We start from the raw sequence: 26,839 nt of genomic DNA, 5'->3' as shown, positions 1-26,839 counted from the left end.
GTCTGGAATGGAACAAACCCCACTGGGCAATCTACTGTAGCTTTGGTTTGTTACTTTTGTTTTATTAGTGATGCCTCAAGTGACCATGCAGAATTTAGTTAGTGGATTTGCTATCTAAACAAGTCACTGCTAAACTTTTGTGACAGTCCCACAAACACTTACAGCAACCATACCTCGGTTGCCGTGAAGCAGCATCAATAAAAGGTATTCATGGAGACAGCCAGAATGAAAACACATATGCCAGACTGAAGAGAGAATTAATGTGAAAGCTTGGAAAGAGGAGGGAACCCCACAAAAGGAGAAGTCTGAACTACAGTACATGTTCTTTTCCTAAATGCTGAAGCAGCACAGACAGGTACTACAGTTATTCATAGGTGAGGAAAATTCTAAAAACAAACCACCACCACCACCACCCAACTGAGGCTGGGGAAAGTGAAAAGTCTATCCTACCCCTCCCACCCACTCATTTCCCCTCTCTCCCAGTGAAAGTAGCAGAGACCTCTCCTCTCACTCTCCAGAAGGCTCCAGAAAGAGAAACTCCCCATTGTACTGGGCAGAAAGCTTTAGTTTAGATTGTAAATATTTCAGAGAAGAGATTGTTGTCTTCCTGTGTGTGCAAAGAGTACCTAGCACATTGTGGGCAGTACTAGAATAAAAAATAAAATAATAATGATGTGGGAGAAAGCTCAAAAAATCTCCTTTTCTTATCCAGCAGCTGAAGGGAATAACACTCCAAATTTATCAGACGCCTGCTAGCCAGGGGCTGATATGAAAGATGGAACCTCAAAGTACAGCCCAGGGGCAGCACCTCAGAATATATCCCATCAAACTATCCCCCATTCTCAAAAGCCCGGGATAGCGAAGACAGAGAGAGAGCTGGATGTCTCATTAGCATGTTGCCGTAAGAGGTAGGTGGTTCCCCCAATAAAGTCAGCTTTCATATCTCCCTCTGGCTAGTAGCATCTGGTAAATGTTTCAAGCCCTCAGCACATGGATGTCTATGGTGTCAGTTCTTACAGACAGGAATAAATCATTGCCATCTGAGATCTTTAATATCTGATTTTCTTTAACAATAGCTCTCAGGGAAGTCTCACTTAAATCATGGCCCAATTTATTTATTTTTTTTCGGGAGGAGGGAGGGTAAGAGGAGCTTTAAAAAGAGAGAGAGAGAGAGAGCGTGCGCGCCAGTTAGCTTTGTTTTATTTATTTTTTTAAACACCAGTGAAAAACACTAATTAAAACTGCTTTATTAAATGAATATGACAGATTCCAGCTTTACTTCTAAAATCTCTTTGGTGAAGCTTCCCCCCAATAAAGGGTTATTTGAATCTTTCTAATGTTTCTACAAGCCTCATTTTAGAACCCTCACCGGACGCACAGCAAGGTCCTTCCATGACTTTGTTAAATCTCCCACATTAAAAGCGTCAGTGATCTTATTCCAGATTACCCTAGGACTTTCTTCTTTTATCATGTACCTACATTATATTCAGTTATGCCAGACTGAACACAAGTGGGTACAGATTAAGTATTTAAATTCACCATTTCAGTATGAGTACCAAAGGAATACCTACAGATCAGTAAAATATGTTTAACAGTTTTGGTTCCAGCGCTTTTAACAAGCAAAGGCCAAAAACATTTTCTATAAAGCTGAGCAGGAGAAAATTATGGGCCCAATTTCTCATTTACACCATGGCCCCTTTATACCATTCTGGCAGTGCAGAGGTATGTGGAAGGATATGGCACCCGTTTTTAGCACAAACTCCTCCCCAGCTGCCAGACCTCCCACTTCATTTTTCTTTGGAGAATACTGGAAATCTCCCTCTCTCATACACTTGCAGGAGCGTGAGCGTGTGTGTGTCAGTCAAAAAACATGGGGAAGATTCAAATTCGAAGTGTTTATCGCTCTCCTTTCCTCTCCCCAATTTAGCATGTTGCTAACTGATGCTCTTTTTAAAGTTCTGGCAGACTAGCACTTTAAACATCAAGGAACAGGAAAATATATACCTGTGGTTCTCTTTTTTACTTGGTATCAACTATATTTCACAGTTTTGTTGCCAAAATGTTTCTATTCAGTGAGAGTAAAACAGCATTTTTGGTCAATATTTATATACCAGATTCTTCAGATAAATATCTAAATAACTAAATCTAAATAACTTTACAGCTGTGGCTGTTCTCATGGTAGTGTGTTTTCATCATAGTTAATTTCACTCTGTCTTTGTAATCTTTCTTTTCATGATTACAGATGTGTTATATTAAAAGAGAACAATAAATCAAACTGACCAGCTGGCAGACATTGTAGTGGTGAATGTGCAACACTTGGCTCTTGGAATAGCACTGGCGTAGTTCTATGTAAGAGGATTCCAGGAGTTTGTGTGTTTTATATTACACTGTTTCAGTTCCTACCATCTGATCTAATGAGCAACACTGAAATGGACTCAGGCCAGAAGGAACTTTCCTGTTAACTAGCAAACACTGAAAAAGAAGACAGAGAACCAGCACTGAAAGTTTCCTCTAGACCAGTGCTTCTCAAGCTATCTGATGTGGGGGACTGGCAATTAATTTTTCCAGTGTGTGCGCAGTCCGCCAGCGGATGGCTTGCGGACCGGCACTGGTCCGCGGACCACCACTTTGAGTAGCATTGCTCTAGATGACACAGTTCTTATGACTATTTTCTTATACTTCTCTAACTTCCCTTGCTTTCTATCTCACTGCTCTGACTCCCTTTTTCTCCATATACATTCACACTGTAAAGAGGTGGCTTCCTCCTGAGTGGCCCCTCAGGGCAGCCCCGCAAGTGACCCCTCACCTCAGTTTCCCTCTGGGCTAACCCAAAGGACTCCACTTCAGGCTCTTACTTAAAAACTGGCCCCCAGGAGGGGTATTGTATTAGAACAACATACTCCAAACAGTCCATTACAGATGTAATGAGTACCTACAACTCAACTCCCACAGTTGTTGAAGATGCTCAGTTTCAAGCTCAAATTGAACGGTCACCCCTTGCATTACAACTATAAAAAGAAAAACAAGAACAGACCCACTGATTTTAGCCAAATTACAATTGAGACATGTTCAGTCTCCCACATACCAAAAAGAGTATTTACGATCAGTAACTGTAAAATGGCACCTTCACACTCAGCAGATCTAATCCCTGTATATATTCAAGGCATATAGTTTTCTCCACTATTTATTCTTGCTGCAAAGAGCAAACAGTTTGTACTGCAATGAACATAGGTTTGGGGGGGGGGGAGTTTGGGGGGGCAGGGGAGAGGTGTTGGCTTGCACAACATCAACAGAATTACTAACAAAAACTCTATTCCTGCCAAGACTCAAGTGTATGCTTAACTTGAATCCAATGGGCAAAATCCTCACCCCTCACAGCCACAATGGACAAAAGGTCCAGAGTGACGTAAAAGGGGCTCTAAAAGCTCAGAAGCTGACTGTGGAAGATTCCCCCAATCCAGGCACCATAAAGGACAGGCATAATGCTGTCTTTTGAGGACCCTCTCAGTCCAAACCCTGGATTAGGAGGCAGCAAGGGAATATCAGGGATGGAGTTACAGTGACAGTAACCCTTCATTGTGGAGATTCTGGGAAGTGCTGTAGCTGGCAGGTCAGCCTACCTTAAAACTTACCCATGCTCCTGGCATTAAGTTACGCCAGAGGCCTCTCCACCTTCCAAAACAGCCTAAGATTGAGAGGGTGCAAAGGTGTCTCAAAGCACCCTTAGCGCCCCCAGCTACAAGTTCTGTGCTGCACCCAATGGGACAACCCATATATGTAAAGAATCTTTACCTTGAGGAGTATAACTGTTTACGTCATCTATCATACAGCTCAATTAGGTCAGTTATTAGATAGGCTATTTGAGCCAGAAGGGCTCTATCTTGACTTTCAGGTACTGGACTGAGATTGCACAACTGGCTGTTAGGGAAAACATCTTTTTACTTGTCCACGGAACAAATACAATGTGAAAGTCCTTAAGTAAAAACATAAAACCCCATGATTTCATTCTTCCAGGCTCGCTCTGCAGAGTGGACCTATACTAAACGTACTAATTCTACTCTCTCCCCTTTCACTCTTCTTTCTGTTTTCCCTCCTCCCTCAACCCCCTTCACCTCTGTTGTGGTTTTTAAAAAGCATTTATAGTTTTCCAAATCCTCCATTATCCTGCCAATTTGTCCTTGGCTGTATACCCCACATCCACCATAAACCAATCAGCCCTTTCAAAAGCAGCATTTCAATGATCCCCTTTGTTGTCTGAGGAGGCAGGAAGGCCAGGAGGACAGTTTTATGAAGGGGATAGACAAAAAACTTGGCATCAGCCCTTTTGAAATGAAGACAAATCCCCCTACAAAAAGGCAGGTAACAGACTGAGTGGCAATCAGCCAGCAATGAGCGCCTGCTCCTCCTACATACCTATAAGTGCACTGCAGAGAAGAAGGGGGGAATTATGATGTTTTGGAACCTACAGATCTCAAATAATCCTCCAGCAACTCTACCCTATTCCTGCAGAAACAAATGCTTGGGGGCAAATGCTTGTGATCTCTTGTGGTAATTCATCCCAACGTAATCTTGCTCTCCTTTTGACAGCAGTACAACAAATGCCATTGTCAGCTGCAAAAAGATAATGAGTATTTTTGTGAAGTAAAAATGACTGCATAATAGAATAAGTCTTTCTGCAAACATTTCAGCAACCAAGCTCATTGCGTACAATGATAATTATAAGGAAACTGCCTTTCCGAAAATGAACACACAGTTATGCTAAAAGCAAAGAATCAAAGACACTCAACGCCCCTTAATGAACAAAATTATTCCATTTTAGTGGCATGTTAACGATGTTCAAGCAGATAGCTTGTTTCCTTATGGTATCTGTATTGCTCTGCACATAGTAAAAGTTCTGTCCCATGTAGGTCTCCTCAACTTTCATTGATTGCTTGTATTCTTCCATAAGACTACGGTACCTCTTTTCTCTGCAGTTATTAAAGAACCCAGGACACTTTTCACAAGATTTGGGGTTTACTCTCATGTCTTGCATCATAATTTTCCCAGTCAACACTCTTAAGCACAATACAATCACCTAGCCTTACTTCTCTGCCTAAACAGGAGGCTGTATTCCGCTTAGTGACCACCACAGGTGTGACACCAATTAAAAAAAACATTTACTGCGCAATGTATCTGAGAATCCGGTTATTTCCTACTGATGTAACTCCATTGGACTAAATAGAGAATTTGGTCCTAAGAGTAAGAAAAGACTATGATGTCCCAGATCCCACTGTATTGTAACTCAGGATTAACATTTGTTTTGTTTAATAGTGATCACACTGTGATGCTGGCAGACCACGTGCCAGCTCCTGTCAAAGCCCCTAGGCCTTCCTGAACACTGAAAAATGCATAGCTGGAAGCCAGTCTGGCTCACCAGTTAGCATTGTTAAAAAAAGATGTTAAGTTGATAAGAATGCATTTAGTGTTTAGACTTGATGAAATGTTTGTAGGTTGCTGCATGTATTGATCTCACTTATAACATCTGTAGCGCATGGTATAAAGTTATATTGGGTTTGCGTTGTAAACCACTGTAATTATGTAACCCACCAAATAGGAAAGAAGCATTAATTACCATAAAGTGCTCATTCTGCACACAGACAGCCCACTGAAACCAAATGAGCCATTGTGAAACATCAAAGGACAGAGACTTTGTTGACTTCCCACACACTGGAAGAGGAGACGGGCGCAGATACTTGTTCCATTAGTTTGAAACTCTGGCGGAAGGGAATAAAAATGTCTGATGAGAAGAAACTGTATCGCTGCGCTACTTAGAATTTGAAGGAGGCAGTATTTCTAAGCATATGCAAGGGATCCCCAAGCTGCTTGGTTTGGGGTAGCCCTAAAGGACATATAGGGCATACAAATATAGCAACTACTATCACTTTTTGAAAACTAAGACTAACTCATTTGTGTGTTTGTATGCTTACTTGCTTTAACCTTGTAAAGAATGCATTCTTTTTCTTTGTTAGTAAATCTTTCGTTAGTATAATAGAATTGGCTACAAATGTTGTCTTTATTGAGAGATCTAACACACAGCTGACCTGGGGTAAGTGACTGGGACTAACCTTAATATTGTTAAAAGAAAAGGAGTACTTGTGGCATCTTAGAGACTATCCAATTTATTTGAGCATAAGCTTTCGTGAGCTACAGCTCACTTCATTTTGCGAATACACACTTACACGGCTGCTACTCTGAAACCTGAATATTGTTGTGATTTTTCATGTAAGGGACCATCTGTCACAAAGGCCGACTTGCCTAGACCACAGTATCCATGGGGACTATCTGTGACTCCATGTTAAGGCTGCTGTAGTGTTTGAGTAGTTAGCATTTGATATTTGGTTGATGAAATCTAAGAATAGAACACACAACCAGTTTGGTGTTGGTGTCCTGTTTCTTACCAATCTGACCTGAAGTTGGCGGTCATGGTCATGAGCCACTCTTGACAGTATAACACATAGTATTTAGTGTGTGAAATATTTTGGAATCCTTTGGGGCAAAAAGCACCATATAAAAATATTATAGACTTCCATTGTAGAAATCAATATAAACACACATCCAATATATGTCATGAAACAAAATGAACTATAAACACAACAGGAAAAAGATCAGAGATGAACACTGTCTCATTTTTAAAAAATGAGGCCACCTTTTTAAGCTCAGGGTACAGCTGTTTGCCCTCAAATATTAAGTTTTATAGACTACCAAAAGCATGGAGAACCTGAAGCACTAATGTTCATGGATTATATCATGTTGCTGTTTCATATTCAACTAAATACAACCTTTGGTTGTAAAATGAAATGCTATAGTCTAAGATACAGCAGAGTTAGATACAAAGTTATTAGTTTGTATAATGGATTGTCAACTTATTGTTTTAGAACTTTTCCTGTCAGTGTGACAGACCTGTTTTGATGCCTGCCCTTGGAAGTTAATGGAATCTGAGTGTTTCCAACGGGTGCTGGGGCTAAATAAAATTCCTCTGATAGGCCATTCCATCAACAGGTCAGTGAAAACTTTATAATGACCTTTCGCTTTCAGCTATTGATGAAAGGTCTCTGAGCTGTCCTCCTCTTACCTGCTTTCACCACTGTACATCACTGTAGCTTGTACGATCTGTAATAACTGAAGGAGAAGGGAAGATTGCTAGACGCTGGTGTCAGATATCACGTGCTGAACATAATAGATTGTGTCAAAATAATTTTTGAAATCTTACACTGTAGTTCTGCTGGAGGCCTCCACCATGGTTTTCCCCAACTCACAATCAAGGGATTTGTTTATTCTGAGTACTGAACCACCAGGTTGATCTAAGCCATCTTCATTCAGGAGTAGATGAGAGTCCATTCCATTGTGAGGAAATTTCATATTATTTTGTACATAAAGTCAAGCAGCTTCAGACTCAGCCATCTGCTTTTGTGGTTATAGGTCAGAATCTGCTTGAGATTAGGCCAGTTTTGCTCATGAAGTGCTGTAGGTATTAGGGGAACTTCAAGCTACAACATGTACTTTGGACCCACGTCCCTTCTCCCTTCCGGCAGAGAAGATCTGGATCCACTGTTGGTGCATTAGGGAGGGCAGATTGCCTTAGGGAGCTCCTCTTAAGAAAGCTGCTGTACAATTGCTTGCAAAAATATCACTCAATGTTTGCAATCTGGCCAACTAACTGCTAATATTTAATCTTCCATTTCTGGTTTAAGATTATTTAGGAGAATGTGGTAAGTCTAAGTTTCTGGCTGCCTTAGGTCATTTTGAAGATCTTCTCCAGACAACAGATCAAGATCAAGTGTCCATGCTGCTATGGTTAAGTCTATCAGCTGCTTTCACTCCCATGGTTCATGAGGTGTTGACTCACTGGTGATCCTGAACCCGACAGACAGACCTTCAAAGGGGCTTTGTTCTTATCTTTCTGATAGGTCCCAGGCTACACGCTGGGACCTACCAGAGAACTCTTTAGTTCCAAGATCTCTCTCATGTGGGGTTGAGGAGCATTCTCTAAATGTTGTCTCCACTCTTGTCCAGCGTGTATTTGGAGTTGCTGAGATGCTCAGTTAGGAGACATGGGCTACAGCGTTTTCAATGTGCTAATGATACAGCTCTATTTCTCTCTCATCAGATTTGGTCAGTGCCGTTTAATGCCTTTACCCAGTGCTGGATAGATATTCATACATAAATCAGGATTAGTGGTTCCCTCCAAATAAGACTAGTGGAAGCAATCAGAACCGTAGCAAATAGGGGGAAGCAACTGGAAGATGCAGCAAGGATTATATGTACCCCTTTAATTGAGGATTTGTGCCTACCATTCGTTACTAGAATTCCTAATCTGGGAAACTGCTGGATTCCTCTCCCTTTTCCCCAGCCCACTAATGTTGAAGCATTACACAGTAGCACTGGGGAGGATGACTCTTTTCCCCGCTCCATCTCTATCCATCCCAGAGACTGCAACGGTCTTTCAGATGTTGACCTTTCTACTAATAATCCATGTCTTTGTCACAAAGATTACACTACTGCAGTGCAGGTTACACTTTAAATTAACCAGAACTTAAACCTGGAGCACATGAAGCCAGTACTCTGCGGTCTGCACTGGCTATTATCCAGTTTTCAAGGAAAGTTAAAGGTGCTGGTTTTGATCTATGAAGCACTAGATAGCTTGAGACCTGCCTGTCTCATAAACAGACTCTCTCTTTATGCTATCCTGCCATGGCTGGAGCCCCTTTGATATAAAAGAGAGGCAGCTACTGAAAAAGCATTCTCCCTAAGAGGCCCTCGACTTTGGATTTCACCCTCTTTCACAGACCATAGCTGGCAATAGCCCAAGTATGGCGACCTTCAGGGCATCGCTGTAAAGCCCATCTCTTAAGCTAAGCTTTTGAGGATGGAGGTACATGATAAGGTCAATGTCAATGAGTTGTCAATGAAGGATGATGGGTACTGTTCAGGCTTGACATTCATCTCTGGTACGTTAGTTAGTTCCTTATTTTCTGGGTTTGAGGTGAGGCAGAGCTGCTGGTTTTATCCTTTATGCCACTGTATTTTTAATTACTAAGGTGCCTAGAGGCCAGAACAAACAAAAACTTTTCCTATATATTAATGGTGCACTGAAATAAACTAACAAGCTAGCAAACCATGCTATCTCTAAAGTGACGGAGATATACTACAAACTGAAACAAATTGAAAAATCACAATGGGTCTCAGGAAATATTTGTTTCATTAACATTTTCCCCTTAATTTGAGAGCATGAAAACTGAGGATGCACAATACAGATAAATCTTTTATCATGAAGCTCTATTTTTTCCCTTCTTGAAATTTCTTTACCTCACCATAAAAATATATTTTAATTGAAAATTTTACCTTGTCAGAATTTGTAATTCAAATGATGCAGAAAGAGAAATATGGGATGCTGCTGTTTTGATCCCTATGGCATATGGTCCAGGAAATCAACTTAACATTTTGTAGGATTCTACCATAAAATGACCCAGGATCATTTTATTGAAATATTTATTTTTAAATAATAGAACTTGAAGTTCCAACTATAGCACACTTGGATTTAAAATTATCCAGAGCTGTGTTTTTTCCCCTCTCCCTCTGAATATAGGGGGTTTTTTTTAATACTTCCCCCCTTTCCATACATGTGTTTTCTGGCTCATTCTAGACTGCAGGATGGATGGAGTCATTGAAACCTCTACCTTCCAGGATGCCTTACCACCATATAACCAACTGAGCTATTCTTGATGCTACAAAATAGTTCCCCAACAAGCTAAACTCCTAACGAAGCTGAAGAAAAAGTTGGTTTTAGCAGGCTGGACACTAATAACATAAGAAGTCACAAATCAGAAATGTTTATGAGAGGAACCATGCACAATACATCTGAAGACACAAAAAGAAAAAAAGACTGACGTTGATCAGCAGGCTGGAAACAGAATGTCTGTACCAGCTAAGATAAGAGGCAACACCCAGGAAACCATTTACAATGGACATGATAACAATGGAGAAAATAAGTCTGGAACTTAAGATGAGGTAAAGAGTAAGTTGCGCACGGACAGTGTATACTATACAGGGATTGGTTCCTACAAAGTGGCCAATCCAATCCTAAAACATGTGATGCAATGTATATTAAATGTAATGTAATGTGTAAATGTATATTAAAAAAAGATGATTGCTTTGTAACTCTGGATATGTTGTACATCCTATACCTTTGGGTCTGATCAACTCAGCGTAGTTTTGCTGTATGTCAGATAAAAGAACATGACTGATGAGACTGGAGTCAAACTGAGTTCTTGGAGAACAGAGTGGAAGAATTTTCAGGGGAACACCAACATAGCATGCTGTGACTCAGATTCCATTTATCTGGAGCAGGTAACATATAGTTTATTATAGGTGTAGCTTCACTGTCTAGGATTACAACCCAGCCATTTAGCAAAGGCATTGGAAGGGTTTAAATATGAGGAAGTTAGTACCACACTGGAGAAGGGGGTTATATCAAAGGGCGGACCATATAGAGTCCCCAGAGAAGTATTAGGGGGAGACTGAGGAAAAAAGGAGCTCCAGAGAGTCGTATTAGATGAAAAAAAAATTGCTTGGCAGAGCACAGCAAAGGTTCATTAAATGCAATCAATGGCAGAATACAGCAAAGGTCTATTGAATGCCACTAAAATTTTCTCTGGCCACTCATGGAAGACAGGATACTAAGCTAACTGAACCATTGGTTTGATCCACTATGGCCATTCTTATGTTCCAAAAAAAATAGGGCCCATTGGCAGGCATTAAAAAAATAGCATCCAGGGTGAGTTTTGGGAGGCTTTTTTTTAAATCTGAAGGGAGGAAAAAGCCCCAACCAAGGCAGCACTTTCACAAGGATGATTTCTGCTGGCTAAAATTTTACAAAGAAAATTTCCACCTTAAGGAATGAATACAAAGAGCAAATCAAGGCTGTAGAAGAGAAAAACTAAATGGAAAAGATTCCTGAATGGACAACACAATGTCTGTTACCTATTTGCATAAATCCAAAGTAAAAAGTAGCCTTCCTTCAAGGACTGTATTTAGCGAGTACTTCGCAGGCAAAGTGCACGAAGTGCAAAATACATAAAAGATAAGCTTAGAGCTGCTGAGAAAAAAGTTGGCTGAGAAACGTGTTACTCTGGGAAATAAGATAGAAAAGTTATAGCCCCAGAGTTTAATGGGGTCTTAGGAAGGCTCTTATTAAACAATAAAAAACTGAAGGGCGTGATTTAAGAAAAAAGTATGTGCAGATAGAAGTAGCTTTTGCCCAAATTAACACTGAAGAGCTCAGAGGGGACTGAATAAATAGTCAAGGATAGTGACAATAATAAACTGTTTTAAAAAGACATTGAAATGTTAAAAAAATGCTTAGTTTAATACCCACTTACAAGTAGTATAACTCAGTGGAGTCATACCTGGTAACATCATTAGTAATTAACAAATTATGCAAAGGGGAGGTTAGGTGGTTACAACTACCACCACCATGTCAGGCATAATCAATTTCTTGGTCAAGGTTTAAATTTCTTGGTCAAGGTATAGTCAAGGTCCAGACTTCAGAGAAAAAAATAAAAATAATTATTACAACAACTAAAATAAAAAACATTTCAGGGTCAATTCAAAAGTGTCCGGGAGTCCAGATTTGGCCCGCAGTCTGCCTATTGACTACCCCTGCACTATGTCATTCATCCCCACATACATAACCTAGAAGCCCTTCAAGTCATTCTGAAGGAGATGGGCCTTCCTAACAAATGCGTCTATATATAATGAATTGTGCTGGCTGCTTCAGATAAAACTGATTTAAATTGTTTAACTAAAAGCAATTTACCTAAAATCAGATAGCTGAGACACAGAAGGAAAAGACAGAACTGAAAACAGCAATAAAACTAGCCGTTGCTAAAATGCAGCAATGATCAAAGCCCAGGCCAAAAAAGTTCTCAGCTGTAAAAAAAAATTGTTCAAAGCTTAGATATAAACATAAAAATTGCAGTTTAAGTTGTAAGCAACTTAAATGAGTCATCTCTTCATAACTTGCAACTTACACACACACACAAAAAAAAAACCTTTGAAAGTGTAAAACCATCTTTAAAAAAAACCAAAAAAGTTCAAAACTTCAGCTAGCAAAAGGTAAGCCACGCAAGTTTAAAATATTTATTTAGTCTCTCATAATAAACTGCTTATAACAGAGAAAGGGACAACAAAATTTCAAAAAATGCTTATTTAAAAAAATGTAAAATATATATTTAAAATAAATTAGCTTTTAAAAAATTCCACACAAAATCCATCCAAATCGTTTATTCAAGCTTGCAAAACTGACAGACACTCTTTATTTGGCAGCCTTAATTTTGTTACTTAACCCTTCAAGTGTCTCGATGCTTTCACGAAGTTTAACCTTTTTTTTAAATTAAACGATAAATATTAAACATAAAATAAGTAAAAACAAAGACAAAACCAAATAATAAAAAACCTAAATCCCTTTGTCAATAATAAAGCAACTAAAACAATAAAAATTATATATATCTTTTTTAAAATAAATAAAAATTAAAACTAACGTATACTACTACTTAATTTAAATCCTTTAAAAGCTCAAAAAAGGCCATAAGAGCTGTGTGCTTTAAAAGCAAAAACCAACCTAGCATATGCACACATACAAAATCAGTAAATATAAAAAAAATAAAGCCCAACTACTAAACTCCTATTCAAAAGTGCCATCCAAATTTTATTTTCTTTTAATCATAGGACTGGAAGGGACCTTGAGAGGTCATCTAGTTCAGTCCCTCACACTCATTGCAGGACTAAGTATTATCAGACCATTCCTAACAGGTGTTTGTCTAATCTGCTCTTAAAAATCTCCAATGATGGGGATTCCACAACCTCCCTAGGGAATTTATTCCAGTGCTTAACCACCCTGACAGTTAGGAATGTTTTTCTGAATGTCCAATTTAAACCTCCCTTGCTGCAATTTAAGCCCATTGCTTCTTGTCCTGTCCTCAGAGGTTAAGAAAAACAATTTTTCTCCCTCCTCCTTGTAACAACCTTTTAGGTACTTGAAAACTCAATCTTCTCTTTTTCAGACTAAACAAACCCAGTGTTTTCAATCTTCCCTCATAGGTCATGTTTTCCAGACCTTTTATCATTTTTGTTGCTCTTCTCTGGACTCTCTCCAATTTGTCCACATCCTTTCTGAAATGTGGCACCCAGAACTGGACACAATGCTCCAGTTGAGGCCTAATCAGCGCAGAGTAGAGCGGAAGAATTACCAGTACTTCTCGTGTCTTGCTTACAACACTCCTGCTAATAGAGCCCGGAATGATGTTCGCTTTTTTTGCAACAGTGTTACACTGTTGACTCATATTTAGCTTGTGGTCCACTATGACCCCCAGATCCCTTTTCTGAGGTATTCCTTCCTCAGCAGTCATTTCCCATTTTGTATGTGTGCAACTGATTGTTCCTTCCTAAGTGGAGTACTTTACATTTGTCCTTATTGAATTTCATCCTTTTTACTCCAGACCATTTCTCCAGTTTGTCCAGATCATTTTGAATTATAATCCTATCCTCCAAAGCACTTGCAACTCCTCCAAGCTTCATATCATCCTCAAACTTTATAAGTGTACTCTCTATGCTATTATCTAAATCATTGATGAAGATATTGAACAGAACCAGACCCAGAACTGATTAATCATCATTAATAAAGCTACTTTAAATAGTGCAATAACCACTCAAAAACATAATAAAACATCCAACCATTAAAATTGTATACAAGTGTTCTATTTAACTATAATGTAAAATAAATATTACCAAAAAATAAAAATAAAAGTTGTATCATAAAATTGTATAAATAAAAATTAAAATAAACTTTAAAAAAAGCACAGAAAGACTGGAATATAATGAAAATAAAAATATCGCAAATATAAAAAACAAAAACAAGAGCCGTAGAATATAGGCCTGGCTTGACATGAATAATTGGATGTGGCTGAGACCTCATTTCTTGGAGACAGGATTAGGGAGGAGGTAAATGGGTGCACAGTCTGGAAACAGACTGTCTGTAACTAGCTAAGATAAGTAACACCCAAAGAACCATTTACAATGGACGATATAACAATGGATAAGATAAGCCTGAAATGTAAGATGAAGAAAAGAACAAGTCGTGCACTGACAGTGCATGCTGTACGTAGATTGCTTCAAAATGAACGAGTCAGTCCCAAACGTGTGATGCAATGTATAGTAAATGCAATGTAATGTGTAAATGTATATGAAGGAAGAGGTTTGCTGTGTAACTTTGGATGTATGGCACATCCTGTACCATCCCCTACACTTGAGTCTGATCAACTCAGTGCAGCTTTGCTGCATGCCAAATAAAGGAGCCTGAGTTATGAGACTGGAGTCAAACTGAGTTCTTGGGGAATCTAGTGGAAGAGGTGTCAGGGGAACACCAACAACACTATAATAGAGGCTCAAACTAAATGCATACCGCAAATTAAAAAACAAAAACAAAAAAAGCCACCCTGCCTAAACAGAGTAAAAGAGTTGGTCATCCTTTAAATATTGAAAGTCAAACCTACAGAGGAAAATAGAAAGGAGCACAAACTCTGGCAAGTCCAGTGTAAAAATATAATTAGTCAGGTCAAAACAGAATTTGAAGAGTAATTAACAGAAGACACAAAAACTAACAGCAAAAATGTTTAAAACTACATCAGAAGCAGGAAGCCTGACAAACAATCAGTGGGCCCACTGGATGATTGAGATGCTAAAGGAGCACTCAAGGAAGACAAGCCGTTATGGAGAAGCTAAATTAATAATTCTCATTATCTTCACTGCAAAGGATGTGAGAGAGATTCCCACACCTGAATCTTCCTTTTTAGGTAACAAATCTGAGGACCTGTCCCAAACTGAGGTGTCAGTAAAGGAGGTTTTGGGATAAATTAAAAAGTAATAAGTCACCAAGACCAGATGGTATTCACCCAAGAGTTCTGAAGGGACTCAAAAATGAAATTACTAACTTGGGTATGTAACCTATCACTTAAATCAGGCTCTGTACCAAATGACTGAAGGATAGCTAATGTAATGCCAATTTAAAAAAAAAAAAGTCTCCAGGGGCGATCCTTGCAATTAATGGCTGGTAAGCCTAACTTCAGTATCAGGTAAACTGGTTGAAACTCTAGTAAAAAAAAAAAACCAGAATTATCAGACACATAGATGAACATGATGTGTTGGGGAAGAATCAACATGGCTTTTTTAAAGGGAAATCATGCTTCACAAATCTATTAGAACTCTCAGGCATGTGGACAAGGGTGATCCAGTGGATATATAGCGTACTTGGATTTTTAGAAAACCTTTGATGAAGTCCCTCACCGCAGGTCTTAAGCAAACCAAGCAGTCATGGGATAAGACAGAAGGTCCTCTCATGGATTAATAACTGGTTAAAAGACAGGAAACAAAGGGTAGGAATAAATGGTCAATTTTCACACTAGAGAGAGGCAAATGGCAGGGTCCCCCAAGGATCTGTACTGGAACAAGTATTGTTCAACTTGTTCATAAATGATCTGTAAAAGAGGTGAACAGTGAGATGGCAAACTTTGCAGATGATACAAAATTACTCAAAATAATTAAATCCAAAGTTGACTGCAAAGAGTTACAAAGGGATCTGACAAAACTAGGTGACTGAGTAACAAAATACCAGATGAAATTTAATGTTGATAAGTGCAAAAATAAGGCATATTGGAAAACATAATCCCCACTATACATAAAAAATGATGGGGTCTAAATTAGCTGTTACGACTTAAATATCATGGAGTCATTGTGGCCAGTTCTCTGAAAATATCTGTTCAATGTGCAGCAGCAGTCAAAAAAGCAAACAGAATATTAGGAACCATTAGGAAAGGGATAGATAATAAGACAGATAATATAATGCTACAATATAAATCCATGGTATACCAACATGTGGAATACTGCATGCAGTTCTGGTCACCCCATCTCAAAAAAGATATATTAGAATTGGAAAAAGTACAGAGAGGCACAACAGAAATGACTACAGGTATGGAAAAACTTCCATACAAGGAGAGATTAAAAAGACTGGAACTTTTCATCTTAGAAAAGAGACAACTAAGGGGGGATATTATAGTTGTTTATAAAATCATAAATGGTGTGGAGAAAGCAAATATCGAAGTGTTATTGAGTCCTTCACAGCATACAAGAACCAGGGGTCACCCAATTAATAGGCAGCAGGTTTAAAACAAACGAAAGGAAGTACTTCTTCACACAAAGTACAATCAACCTGTGCGACTTGTTGCCCAGGGAAATTGTAAAGGCAAAAAGTATAATTGGGTTCAAAACATAATTAGATAAGTTCATGGAGGACAGGTCTATCAATGGCTATTAGCCAAAATGGTCAGACACACAACCCCATGTTCTGGGTATCCCTAAACCTCCGACTATCAGAAGCTGGGAGTGGACAACAGGGAAGGATCACTCAATAATTGTCCTGCTCTGTTCATTCTCTCTGAAGCATCTGGTACCTGCCACTTTCAGAAGACAGGATTAGGGTGACCAGAGAACAAGTGTGAAAAATCGGGACAGGGAGTGGGGAGTAATAGAAGCCAAGAAAAAGACCCAAAAATCGGGACTGTCCCTATAAAATCGGGACATCTGGTCACCCTAGACAGGATACTGGGCTAAACTGACCACTGATCTGATCCAGTACAGCCATTCTTATGTTCTTATACTGTTTGTACTATTCTGCACCACAACTATGTGAAAATGATACATTTTGTTCTTTCAAAGTTTCACATGTTAATTTTCATTATTTTGTGACTCAAATTTTAGTTTCTAGTGAAATTCCCACAAAAATGATGATTTTCACATAAAAAACAAGTAAAATCCTAAATTTCCTGTACTTCTTAAAAGAAATTTGACCTCTTTGCTCTAAACTAGAACAATCTTTCAGTGAAAAGGGGCCCAATTTCACTCAGAAATCTTTTTACTTGGCTCTTTACACACAAAAGAGAAGAACCACAGGATTTTGCAGGTTTTGCCACAAGCATAGGTCATTTTTGCGAATTTGAAGGAAAGTGGGGAAAGATTTTGAGGGTTTTCTAATTTTTCCACAAACTTCTGCTATGCTGTAACTACTGCTGTTAGTAATGGCCACTCTGCCCTTTGCTGACTAATAAGAAGCAGTCTGTTTCAATCTTCATACTTTCCAGGGTGGGGAGATTTACAGCAACAAGAGAGAGGTGTACATTCAAGAGGGGATTACCAAAGAAGATTCACATAAATGGCACAGATCAAACCTAGACCCCACATCTAGATCCTGAATTTTGTGAGCCTAGGAAGTAAGGAGGGACCTGTGTCTGGCTATTCCTAGGGGGGAAGGTTGATATGAGGAATGCACTTGTGTCACAGGGGGTAGAGTTAGACAATAGTTGTGTGACCTGGCACTTGACGAAGGGAAAAGCAAAAACAGAAAACTGAGGGGGGAGGTGGGAGAGTCCAGCATTTTGAATGCCTACTAGCCGAATGACATATTGAATTTCATTTCCAGAATGAAGAGACTAATACTTATATTTCGGGGTAAAGAGAGGTTTTAAAGAAACCTTGGTTTGGCTCAGTGCTTGGACATTTTGGATAAACTGCTTTTGTAGTTATGAGCCAATACTTATCAGGTTTCAATTTCCAGCTGAAGCTACGACTGTTGCTATGAAAACTAATGTGTGACTATATTCCAAAAAATAAAGTGATGGAAAAGATGCCATTGGAATGTAACAAATATATGCAACAGTGCTAGGAGTAAAAATGGCAATATATTAGCCTGTATCATAACCATGTCTCTTTCTTTCTGTAAGTGAAGACACATACAGGGCAACCCACCACCTTAATACAGCACTGCCTAACCATAAGACAGATGATTTTAGTATTTATGAATTCCTTATTTCTATGGCATTTAAGAGTAATATATTTATGTATACTTCAGCACATGGAATATTATTTTAAAGAATTATCCTCAATATGGGCATTATAACAACACTCGTAGGACTAACTTGGGTTATTTTTATGATCCTAACAGGAATCCAGAACCCTACAAACCCTGCACATTTTTGCTCTGTGAATTGTAAATGAAGAATAATTGGAGAGGGAATAACATTTTTCACGTTAGATACAAAATAAATACCAAAATATCTAGGCTGGAATCTTCATCATCAAAGCAGTGTCCAACAATAGGTAAAGGGACACTGCCAACTTGAAATCTAATCAGTTTCTTAAAACAAATTCAGTCATCGTTTCTGGTAAACACATCTCTTCTCTCCCCCACCCCTTTATACATACGTACACACACAATATCTCCCTACCAATTTTCGTGGAGGTTTTTACAGTTACGTTTGCTTATTTCAAAATGTTTGTGTGAAAGCTCAAGGCAACATCAGGGAAACTGACTTATGGCCCCAAACCAGCAAACATTTTACATATGCATTTAACTTTCAGCATGTGAATAAGATGAATGGAACTACTCACATGGTTAACATTAAGCATGTCTGTAAGTGATGGCAGAATCAGGGTCTAACTGATTATACCTGGGAAGAGTGAAACAGACCAAGCACTGCCAAATGTACAATTAAAAAAAAACACCTCAACACTTTCAGTTATGGTAATCTTGGGCATTACTTGCAAAACTAACTAAAAAAATTAAGGCTGGCATGAGATTTTCATGTGGACAGTGTTGCTTTATTGGCCTGTTGGCATCTTTTGCATTGTTTTCCTTTTATCTAACTTTAAAATGTTAGATTTATTTCATAAAAAGGACATTTTGTAAATTTCACAGATTTAAAAATAGCTCTAGAGAGAATTTTTTTTTTGTCAATATTTGCAACTTCAACAATATATGCAAAAGACTCTAGGAAATGAGATCATCTGCCCAAAACAGGCACCCATTGATATGTGGGGTTTTAAAAAAAAAAGGGGGGGGGGGCTAGAAACCATCATGCTTGAGGAATCTAAAGTTTCCTCTTAGAAACACTGACCGCGTCTCCCTTTTAATTAAAACAAGCATGAGAAGAAAAAATATGGTTTAACATGTTTGTATTAAAGTGACAGCTAAAAATGGGATGATGCATCATTTCACAGACTGTTCTGTACTCCTAATGTCTGTGTAATAATAATTTGAGCTGTAGATCCTGAAAGTACATAGGCAACTTATTTGTGAGGAGTCTGCAGCGAATGCAAGAACCATATGAGAATCATCTCTGGCAAATACTTAATAAAATTACCTAATTGGGGAACTACTCAAAATGAAAATATCTTCTAGAAAAATGCAAGTGGATTAATTCCAATAAAATTTAAATGATGGCAAAAATGCTATTTTGAAAGATATATTAAGGATATCCAAGATGGAGCAGATTGTCAATCTGGTAGAAACAGCTGCATATGAACAGGTAAACTATATAAAATAAATTAGAAGAATCTGACAGGATTTGGAAACCATTTTTGAACCACCCTTGCTGAAAATCCATGGGCCAGGCTCATAGATTGTTTTATTGTGTGTGTGTGGAGGGGGAAACACAAACAAAATACTGGATAAATGAACATCTTCATTGTAGAAGGTAATCCAAAAGTCTGTATCCAGTCATGCAGGCATGGCGGGGGAGAAAATGATATAGGGAGATACGGGCTTGCTTTTGCTTTCATTTTTTCACATCTCCTCCTTCAAAACACTCCTTTTCCTGTGATACCTACAATAAACTTGACAGCAGCTAGGCCACTGGTGTGCTGATACCACTGCCTATCATACTGACCTGTACTGTCTCATTGCTTTGTTGTATTCCCCCATCGTCTCTGGTCTTATACTTACTTTATGTCCACACTTAAAAAGCTACAGCAACACAGAGGCAGCGTTGTAATTGCACCACTGTAGCGTTTCAGTGTAGACACTTAGACAGCAACGGGAGGAGTTCTCCCATCAAGGCAGTTAATCCACCTTCCAAAGAGGCAATAGTTAGGTTGACGGAAGATCCATTGATCTTGCACTGTCTACATGGGAATTTAGGTCATCTTAACTATGTCATTCAGGGGTATGGATTTTTCACACCCCTGAGCAATGTAGCTGGGTCGATCTAATTTTCTAGTGTAGATCACCCCTGAGATTTGGAACAGGGGCTCGCTCTCTCTTTGGTTTGTGTTTGTACAGCACTTAGCACAACGGGGTCCTCCTGATCCATGACTGGGGCTCCTAAGCACTACGGTAACATAAATAAATAATAAAGGGGCGGGTAGGGAAATGAGGAGGAAAAAGCAATGTTTACCAAATTTTAGTAAATTGAATACCCCCTTAATTACAATTCAGATTTAATATGTGATTTTTAGAAAAAAAATGTTTTCCAGGAATTTATAGTCAGCCTATTTTAATGCACACAAGCATGAAACTTGATACAATGTCTGTATCCTAATGCCTTTTTCTTATTCGCACTGCAAGGTTGGAAAAGAGTGGTAAGAAATGATTGTGCGTTTGGAGTGCGAGATAAGGTAGTGATTTCACACACACTTTTTGTGTCACACCAAATACAAAAATAATTTGGCAAGATCAGAAGCTTTTTAACCACTGTGTACCAGACGCTGTACAAAAGGTACACACACACTTTTCCCCTGGATTAGAAAGGAGTCCCCAGTGTCCTTGTTAGAGCAATATGGATCTCCCCATATGCTCTTTCCTGCTTTACCTTCTCCCATCTCAATCCACACTAAGGGAGAGGAGGTGGGCTTCAAAGCCCACACTCCAGCTCGAGCTGCAACTTCAAGATACTGTCTACATAGCTATTTTAGAGCACTAGTGGGAACCCCACAAGTCTGAGTCTGTTGACCCAGGCTGGGAGGCTTACTGCCATGGGCTGTGTAGATGTATCCTTAGGCTGCATCTATACTGACAAGGAGTGTACACTAGTATGTGTAACACACACCAAGTATTCTCCACTGCCAACTAGACAACTCCAAAGGAAACTCACACCACCAGTTTATCTTGTCCACTAGAACTGGACTGAAACTAATTCACTGTACATAGGCCAAATGACCATTCTAAGGTAATGGCTAAGAGCAGAGGTTCCCAAACTTCTTCACAGTATGGGCTATATCTTAGCAGAAAGGGACACCTCCACTCTCATTCACAATTAATTGCACAGATCTCTTTTCTTTCCACTAGCCATCAATAACATCCCTATTGCCACTACAGCAGTTGTTTACGTGGAAAATTGATACCAGAAAATATTTAATAAATTTTTAGCTGACTTTTAATGCTGTTTGGCAGACAGAAGCAAGGAGAAGGAGCAAACGGAATGTAACCACCCACTTCTCCTTGGCCCATCAGCAAGTGTTCCACAAACTAATGGTGATACACAGACCACGGTTTCAGAAATCAATGCCTTAGTACTAGACCTGAATGAGCGAGAGAGGTAAAACACATTACCAATTCCTTGTAGCATTCGGTTTCCGATTCTGTTCTAACAGCAACTGGATAACAACAAGGAAATTTAATATTAGGGCTGCCAACCTATCCATAAATCACCCGTTTGTGTCTTGCAAAACTTGTGATAAAAAGATCACGTACAGCAAAGACCCATGCAATAGCTTGACACAGGCATGGAGACTTGAACTACTCTCTCCCCCCTACAAGTGGTCCCTTCAGAACAGTGCTGATGTACATTGGCAAGGCAATGTGGAGAAGCTTGCATTGCCACTGCCTTTTCTGTGGATGAATGGCAGACTTCAGTCTCCAGGATTCTTAAAATCCGTTTTACAGGAGTATTTTTTAAAATAATTTGATAAGGACATATAGCACACATGACCCTAAGCCAGACAAAAAGATTCATTGACTATAATTCAGAGATTTATAAGGCCCAAAGAGACAATTGTGATTATCAGGTCCAACCTCCTGTATAATACAAGCCATAGAACTTCCCTGAATTAATTTCTGTCTGAACTAGAGCATATCTTTTAAAAACATCCAATCTTGATTTTAAAACGGCCAGTGATGGTGAATCTACCATCACCATAGTTCCAATGTTTAATTACCCTCACTGGTTAAAAAAATGTGCCCTATTTCTAGTCTGACTTTGTCTAACTTCAGGATCTTACTGCACCTTGGTCTCCTAGAGTGAAATGCCCTCTATTATCAAATTTGATTGTCAAATATCTGTTCCCCATATAGGTACTTATAGACCGTGATCAAGCCACCCCTTAACCTTCTCTTTGTCAAACTAAACAGATTGAGTCTATAAACCATATTTTCCAATCCTTTAATCATATTTGTGGCTCTTCTCTAAACCCTATCCTATTTATCAACAGCAAAATGCATCACTTACTTCTGGAGACCTGAATTCAAGTGATAAAAGGGTCACAACTTGGGAAGGAAATTGTATTTGATGGCCTCATGATTATCTCAAATAGATCCTTATCAAAGTCACAGAACCACAAAAGACTTTAGTGCTATGATTGACAATCTACTCAACAGAGGTGAGACCCAATTCTGGAGCAACAGGAGGTACATACTGCATGTCAGTGTGGAGGTGGACTGGAAGAGCTATGTGGGAAAGCTTGCACTAGTCAGTTATACCCAAGGATATCAAGTCTCTCACTTTCACATGCACTAAATACATCTACTAAATTTAACGAAAGAAACAATATTTAAATGTCCAGGCATCGTCTGTGTCAGCATGGAAAACATGAGATCACACCCAAACACCTCTCAAAAGACTGAACTTCATGGCAAAGAAAATATGTGAACTCAAACCTTATAATCAAAGAGATTTCTATTAGGAGAGTAAACAAAGAGCGGAAGGAAGGGTGGAGCATCAGCACTGTAGATCTGCAATTTGCCACAGAAGGGCATTGCTATAAGGAAGTGTCAGACATGCAGCAGTATTTCAGTAACAGTTAAACCTCCGGTAATACTTACTTTTTCGGTTATACACCAGTAGAGAGCATGTGACAAGTTAACAATAAGGAAAAAAAAAATCAAATCACCTCTGTCAGTACAATGAACACAATGCAATCCACTTAAATCCTGAGAGATGGAACGGAGTAGATCATTGTTGAAGTATTGTTTTGCATTAATCTACTGCATTTCTAAAAATATTCTACATATATAATCTATAAAATATATGGTTAAACCGTAGGTACTTTCATTGATAAAAATACAATTGTTCTAGCATTAATCAGTGAAATAGTCCACCTAGTCAGCCATCAAAATCCATTCAGCTTTAATTCTATCATATTTTTCCTAGCATAATTCAACAACTTCTGGAAAATTCAAGATCAAAAGGGTAGAAATCCTCAATTTCTTTTCTGCTGCTCACAAAGGAAACTCAGACAGCCACACTCTTACCTAAACTGCAACCTACAGAGAAGACACAAATTGTATGATGCTGCACTGTGATTCTCAATAGGATTACAAAAAATTATTAACCCATTTAAATGCACAGCCTCACTGCCTGGAGAAACTGATAATTAGGTATATCTCTAGTTTACTAGATCAGATGAAATGATCAAAGGGTTACACTAACTGCAGTATCTGCCAACAGTACCTGTTTAATACAGTTAATGCGGCAACATGATGCTAACCTTTATTACCCAACTAACCCAAGTGAATTTTAAAAGTTGCTGCAAGATGATTTAATCACTCCCTAAAATGTGTGTTGTCACACATGCTTCCTTAATGCTATACCACAGGGAGGTTTACCAGTAAATTACCACTAGTTCTCTTTCTCCTCCCTACCTAATTACTATTACACAGTCAGATTACAGCTGTTAGGTATACCACAAGAATTAAACAGATTTTCCACCATGGAACTGGGTGGCTTGGAAAACACAACACTTCTGATCTTCTGAACTCAAGACAGAGTGAAATGAGTCTTATGAAAAAAGCAGGTATTTTTCTGCATTGAGAAATATTCAACATGGGTTGAGCGATCTAGTAGGTATGTAACTGCAAAGAAGCCAATTTGCATGAACACTGAATGATCTCTAACATCTAGAAAGAGCATGGTTTGGTACCCATTGATGAGATAGATAATCCAATTGCCTACCCCACATCCCAGTTGTGAATAATAAAGGATTTAGTTCTAGTTCTTTCTCAACTTTTCCCTTGATAAGGATCTTAATAAGGGACACTCCGACAACCTAGGCTCAAAATCTAAAGAAAAATGAGATATTTATGAACATATTTCGAGTATATGTATTTACATCAAAATGCTATATCATGAAGCTCAGATTATACACAATATTGTCTGCACTAAAGTTAACACATTATACACTTCTGGCACTATTATCATCTTTGGCTCTCTCTTCAGGGTGTTTGTCCCACATTTCACCCTTGGCAGGTTAAAAGACAGGCTTATAAAAGTAATAATAAAATATGGTTCTTCTGAAATGTACTCTTGCATAATGACAGGTTTCAGAGTAACAGCCGTGTTAGTCTGTATTCACAAAAAGAAAAGGAGTACTTGTGGAACCTTAGAGACTAACCAATTTATTTGAGCATAAGCTTTCGTGAGCTACAAATAAATTGGTTAGTCTCTACGGTGCCACAAGAACTCCTTTTCTTTTTGTGAAATGTACTCAGTTATTTTTCAGGAACTTTGTTATAAAAATAAACTGTGTACGGACTTGAAGCCAAAAAACTGAACACTCCACTTCTTGGATTTCATACCCACTTGGTTTAAGGGGTTGTATGCCATGGCTATGCATAATTCCCAGCCACATTCCAGTACAATAATTTTATATGAAATGCATCCTCAGTCAGACCATATTTATTGCTATGCGGACAGATCTTAGAAAAGGCAACCCCTACTGAGAGCTCTTGAATACTGAGTAAAAGTTCTTGGCAAAGGGAAGAGGCATGAACTCAGAAGAAGGTGACTAATTAACAACAATGAACTAAGGGCTGGACTACATGCAGAGTTGCACTGCTTAAACTTAAGGTTTCTTTTTAAACTTATTTGGCACCAGCAACTCTTGGTTCGGTTTAAACCAAGTTTATTTTATTTTATCTTGTACAGATTAGGAACGGATATAAACTAAACCAAAATAAGCCATTCTTAAACAGAAGAAGAAGAAAAAAAGAACATCCATTCTTGTATCAGCTTTACTAAACCAGTACAAGTTTGTGTGCAGGGACCCCTTAATCTTCAAGCTTCAAATATATGATGGGGTGGGGGGGGAAAGCAGAGCAAGAAAAGAATCTTAGTTCAACCATCCTCTTCCACCAACATATTAAAGAGCACATCAAACCTCCAGAATGATCCCCTCTATGCATTAGAGCTACATGCACAAGTGACTGCTCTGCAGACAGCCTTGTGTTTGCCTGAGTGCATTTGCAGAGTACACGCAATTGCTAACACAGATGTTCCCAACCCGCTTTATGAGGTCAACTGTCTGTAAGACCAAGTTGCCACGGCCCAGCACTTTGCAACAACAGGACCAGCAGAGAGGGATCTGCGGGTGGCTGGAGACACATCAATCAACAACCCTCCCCCCGCAAAAAAAAATGACAAAAACAGCACACACGCACCAAAACCTCCTGTTTCTGGAGAGTGACTGGGTCGGAGGAGGACAGGGCAGGGATGAGAGGCGGGGGGCAGAAGGGGGGGCGCGCGGGGGCAGGTAGTGTCACGGGAGCGGGGGGGGGGGCACGAGTGGAAGGGCAGTTTGGGAAAAGGGGGCCGGGCTAGCGGCTGAGGGAAAGGAGCCAAGCCCCGGGGCCGTGGAGGCAAAGGAGCGCGCCGCAAAGGGCAGGGAGGCTGCGCCCCCGCCCCGCCTGCCCCCCAGGCGGCCCCGGCGGCGACACGGGGCAGGCGGGCGCGCTGACAAGCACGAGGGAGGGCGGCTGCGTTTCCTCTTCCTCAGCGCGATGTCAGCCGCTTCCCCCTTCCCCAGCACAGCCGGGGCCACGCTCCCCCTCACCCCCCGAGGCGGGCACGTCTCCCACCAGCCCTCCCCCGCAGCCTCACCCCTCAGCCAGGTGCGGGCTCTCCTCCTGCAGCCGCCTGCCTCCCCCCACACAGCCAGCATCCTACCCCCCTCCTCCTCCTCCCACGGCGCCCCCCCCGGCCCCTCCAGCGTCCACAGCAACGTGCTCCCCTCTCCCCCCATTGCACTGCCAGGGGCACCCCCTACCGCAGCGCCTCCCCCCCCCCCCGCACCCCTCTCCCCGAGAGCCTTCTCAGCCCACCGTGCATCCCCCCGCAGACCTGCCCAAACGGAAACGAAAGTACCTTAAAAACCCAGGCACCACCTTCACCCCCAGCAGCCAAGTGCAGAGTGGAGCCGGGGTGAAGTTTGCTGCCCTGCGGCAGCGAGCGCCTGGCAGCTCCGCCGTTTCCTTTCCCCGGCCCGCGCCTCTCCCACCATTGAAGTTGGGCTTTTTACCGCTGCTGTTTTGGTGTTTCTGACTCTATCCCATCATCAGACTGAAACACACATTCTGCTGCTGCAGCTCTCACTTCCTCTTCCTTCCTCCTGCTGGCCACACACCCAATTTGCATCTGCAAGAAGCCCCAAGATAATCTGCAAAGTATCGCTGAAGGAATGGTGAGTATTTACCAGCACCTGCGAAATAAGGGACAAGCAATTGTTTTACTTTATTCATTTAATCCTTTGGGTTTTACAGTCTACATTTTCCCACGGTATGATTATATGTCTCTTCCTACTATCTCCATTTTGTGTATTTAAAAAAAAATCACTAAAAACATACAGAATAAAAGAGAAACTCAGTACTTTTCCTCTAACATAATTTTTAAGAAGCTTTTCATTGTCTCTGTCTGTGATGAATGATTTT

The 26,839-nt window shown here is 39.8% G+C and overlaps 1 protein-coding gene across 4 annotated transcripts in view; it reads right to left on the bottom strand.

Annotated features, from left to right (window-relative positions):
- ELMO1 (engulfment and cell motility 1) overlaps nucleotides 1-26,473 on the bottom strand; it is a 413,918-nt gene extending 387,445 nt beyond the window's left edge. The window contains exon 1 of one of the 4 annotated variants that reach the window (XM_037890049.2): nucleotides 26,277-26,473. The gene's annotated coding sequence lies outside the window, so the exon portion shown is untranslated. Of the gene's footprint in view, nucleotides 1-23,588; nucleotides 23,764-25,573; nucleotides 25,877-26,012; nucleotides 26,032-26,276 lie in introns of those variants that run through there. The other 3 variants (XM_043540597.1, XM_043540593.1, XM_043540594.1) reach the window with 3 other exon arrangements.
- Between the last annotated feature and the right edge of the window lie 366 nt (nucleotides 26,474-26,839).

The sequence above is a fragment of the Chelonia mydas genome, chromosome 2, assembly GCF_015237465.2.
Source record: "Chelonia mydas isolate rCheMyd1 chromosome 2, rCheMyd1.pri.v2, whole genome shotgun sequence".
Taxonomy (NCBI): Eukaryota; Metazoa; Chordata; order Testudines; family Cheloniidae; genus Chelonia; species Chelonia mydas.
The sequence above is the reverse complement of the archived record's forward strand: the minus strand, read 5'-3'. Positions and strand labels throughout refer to the sequence as shown.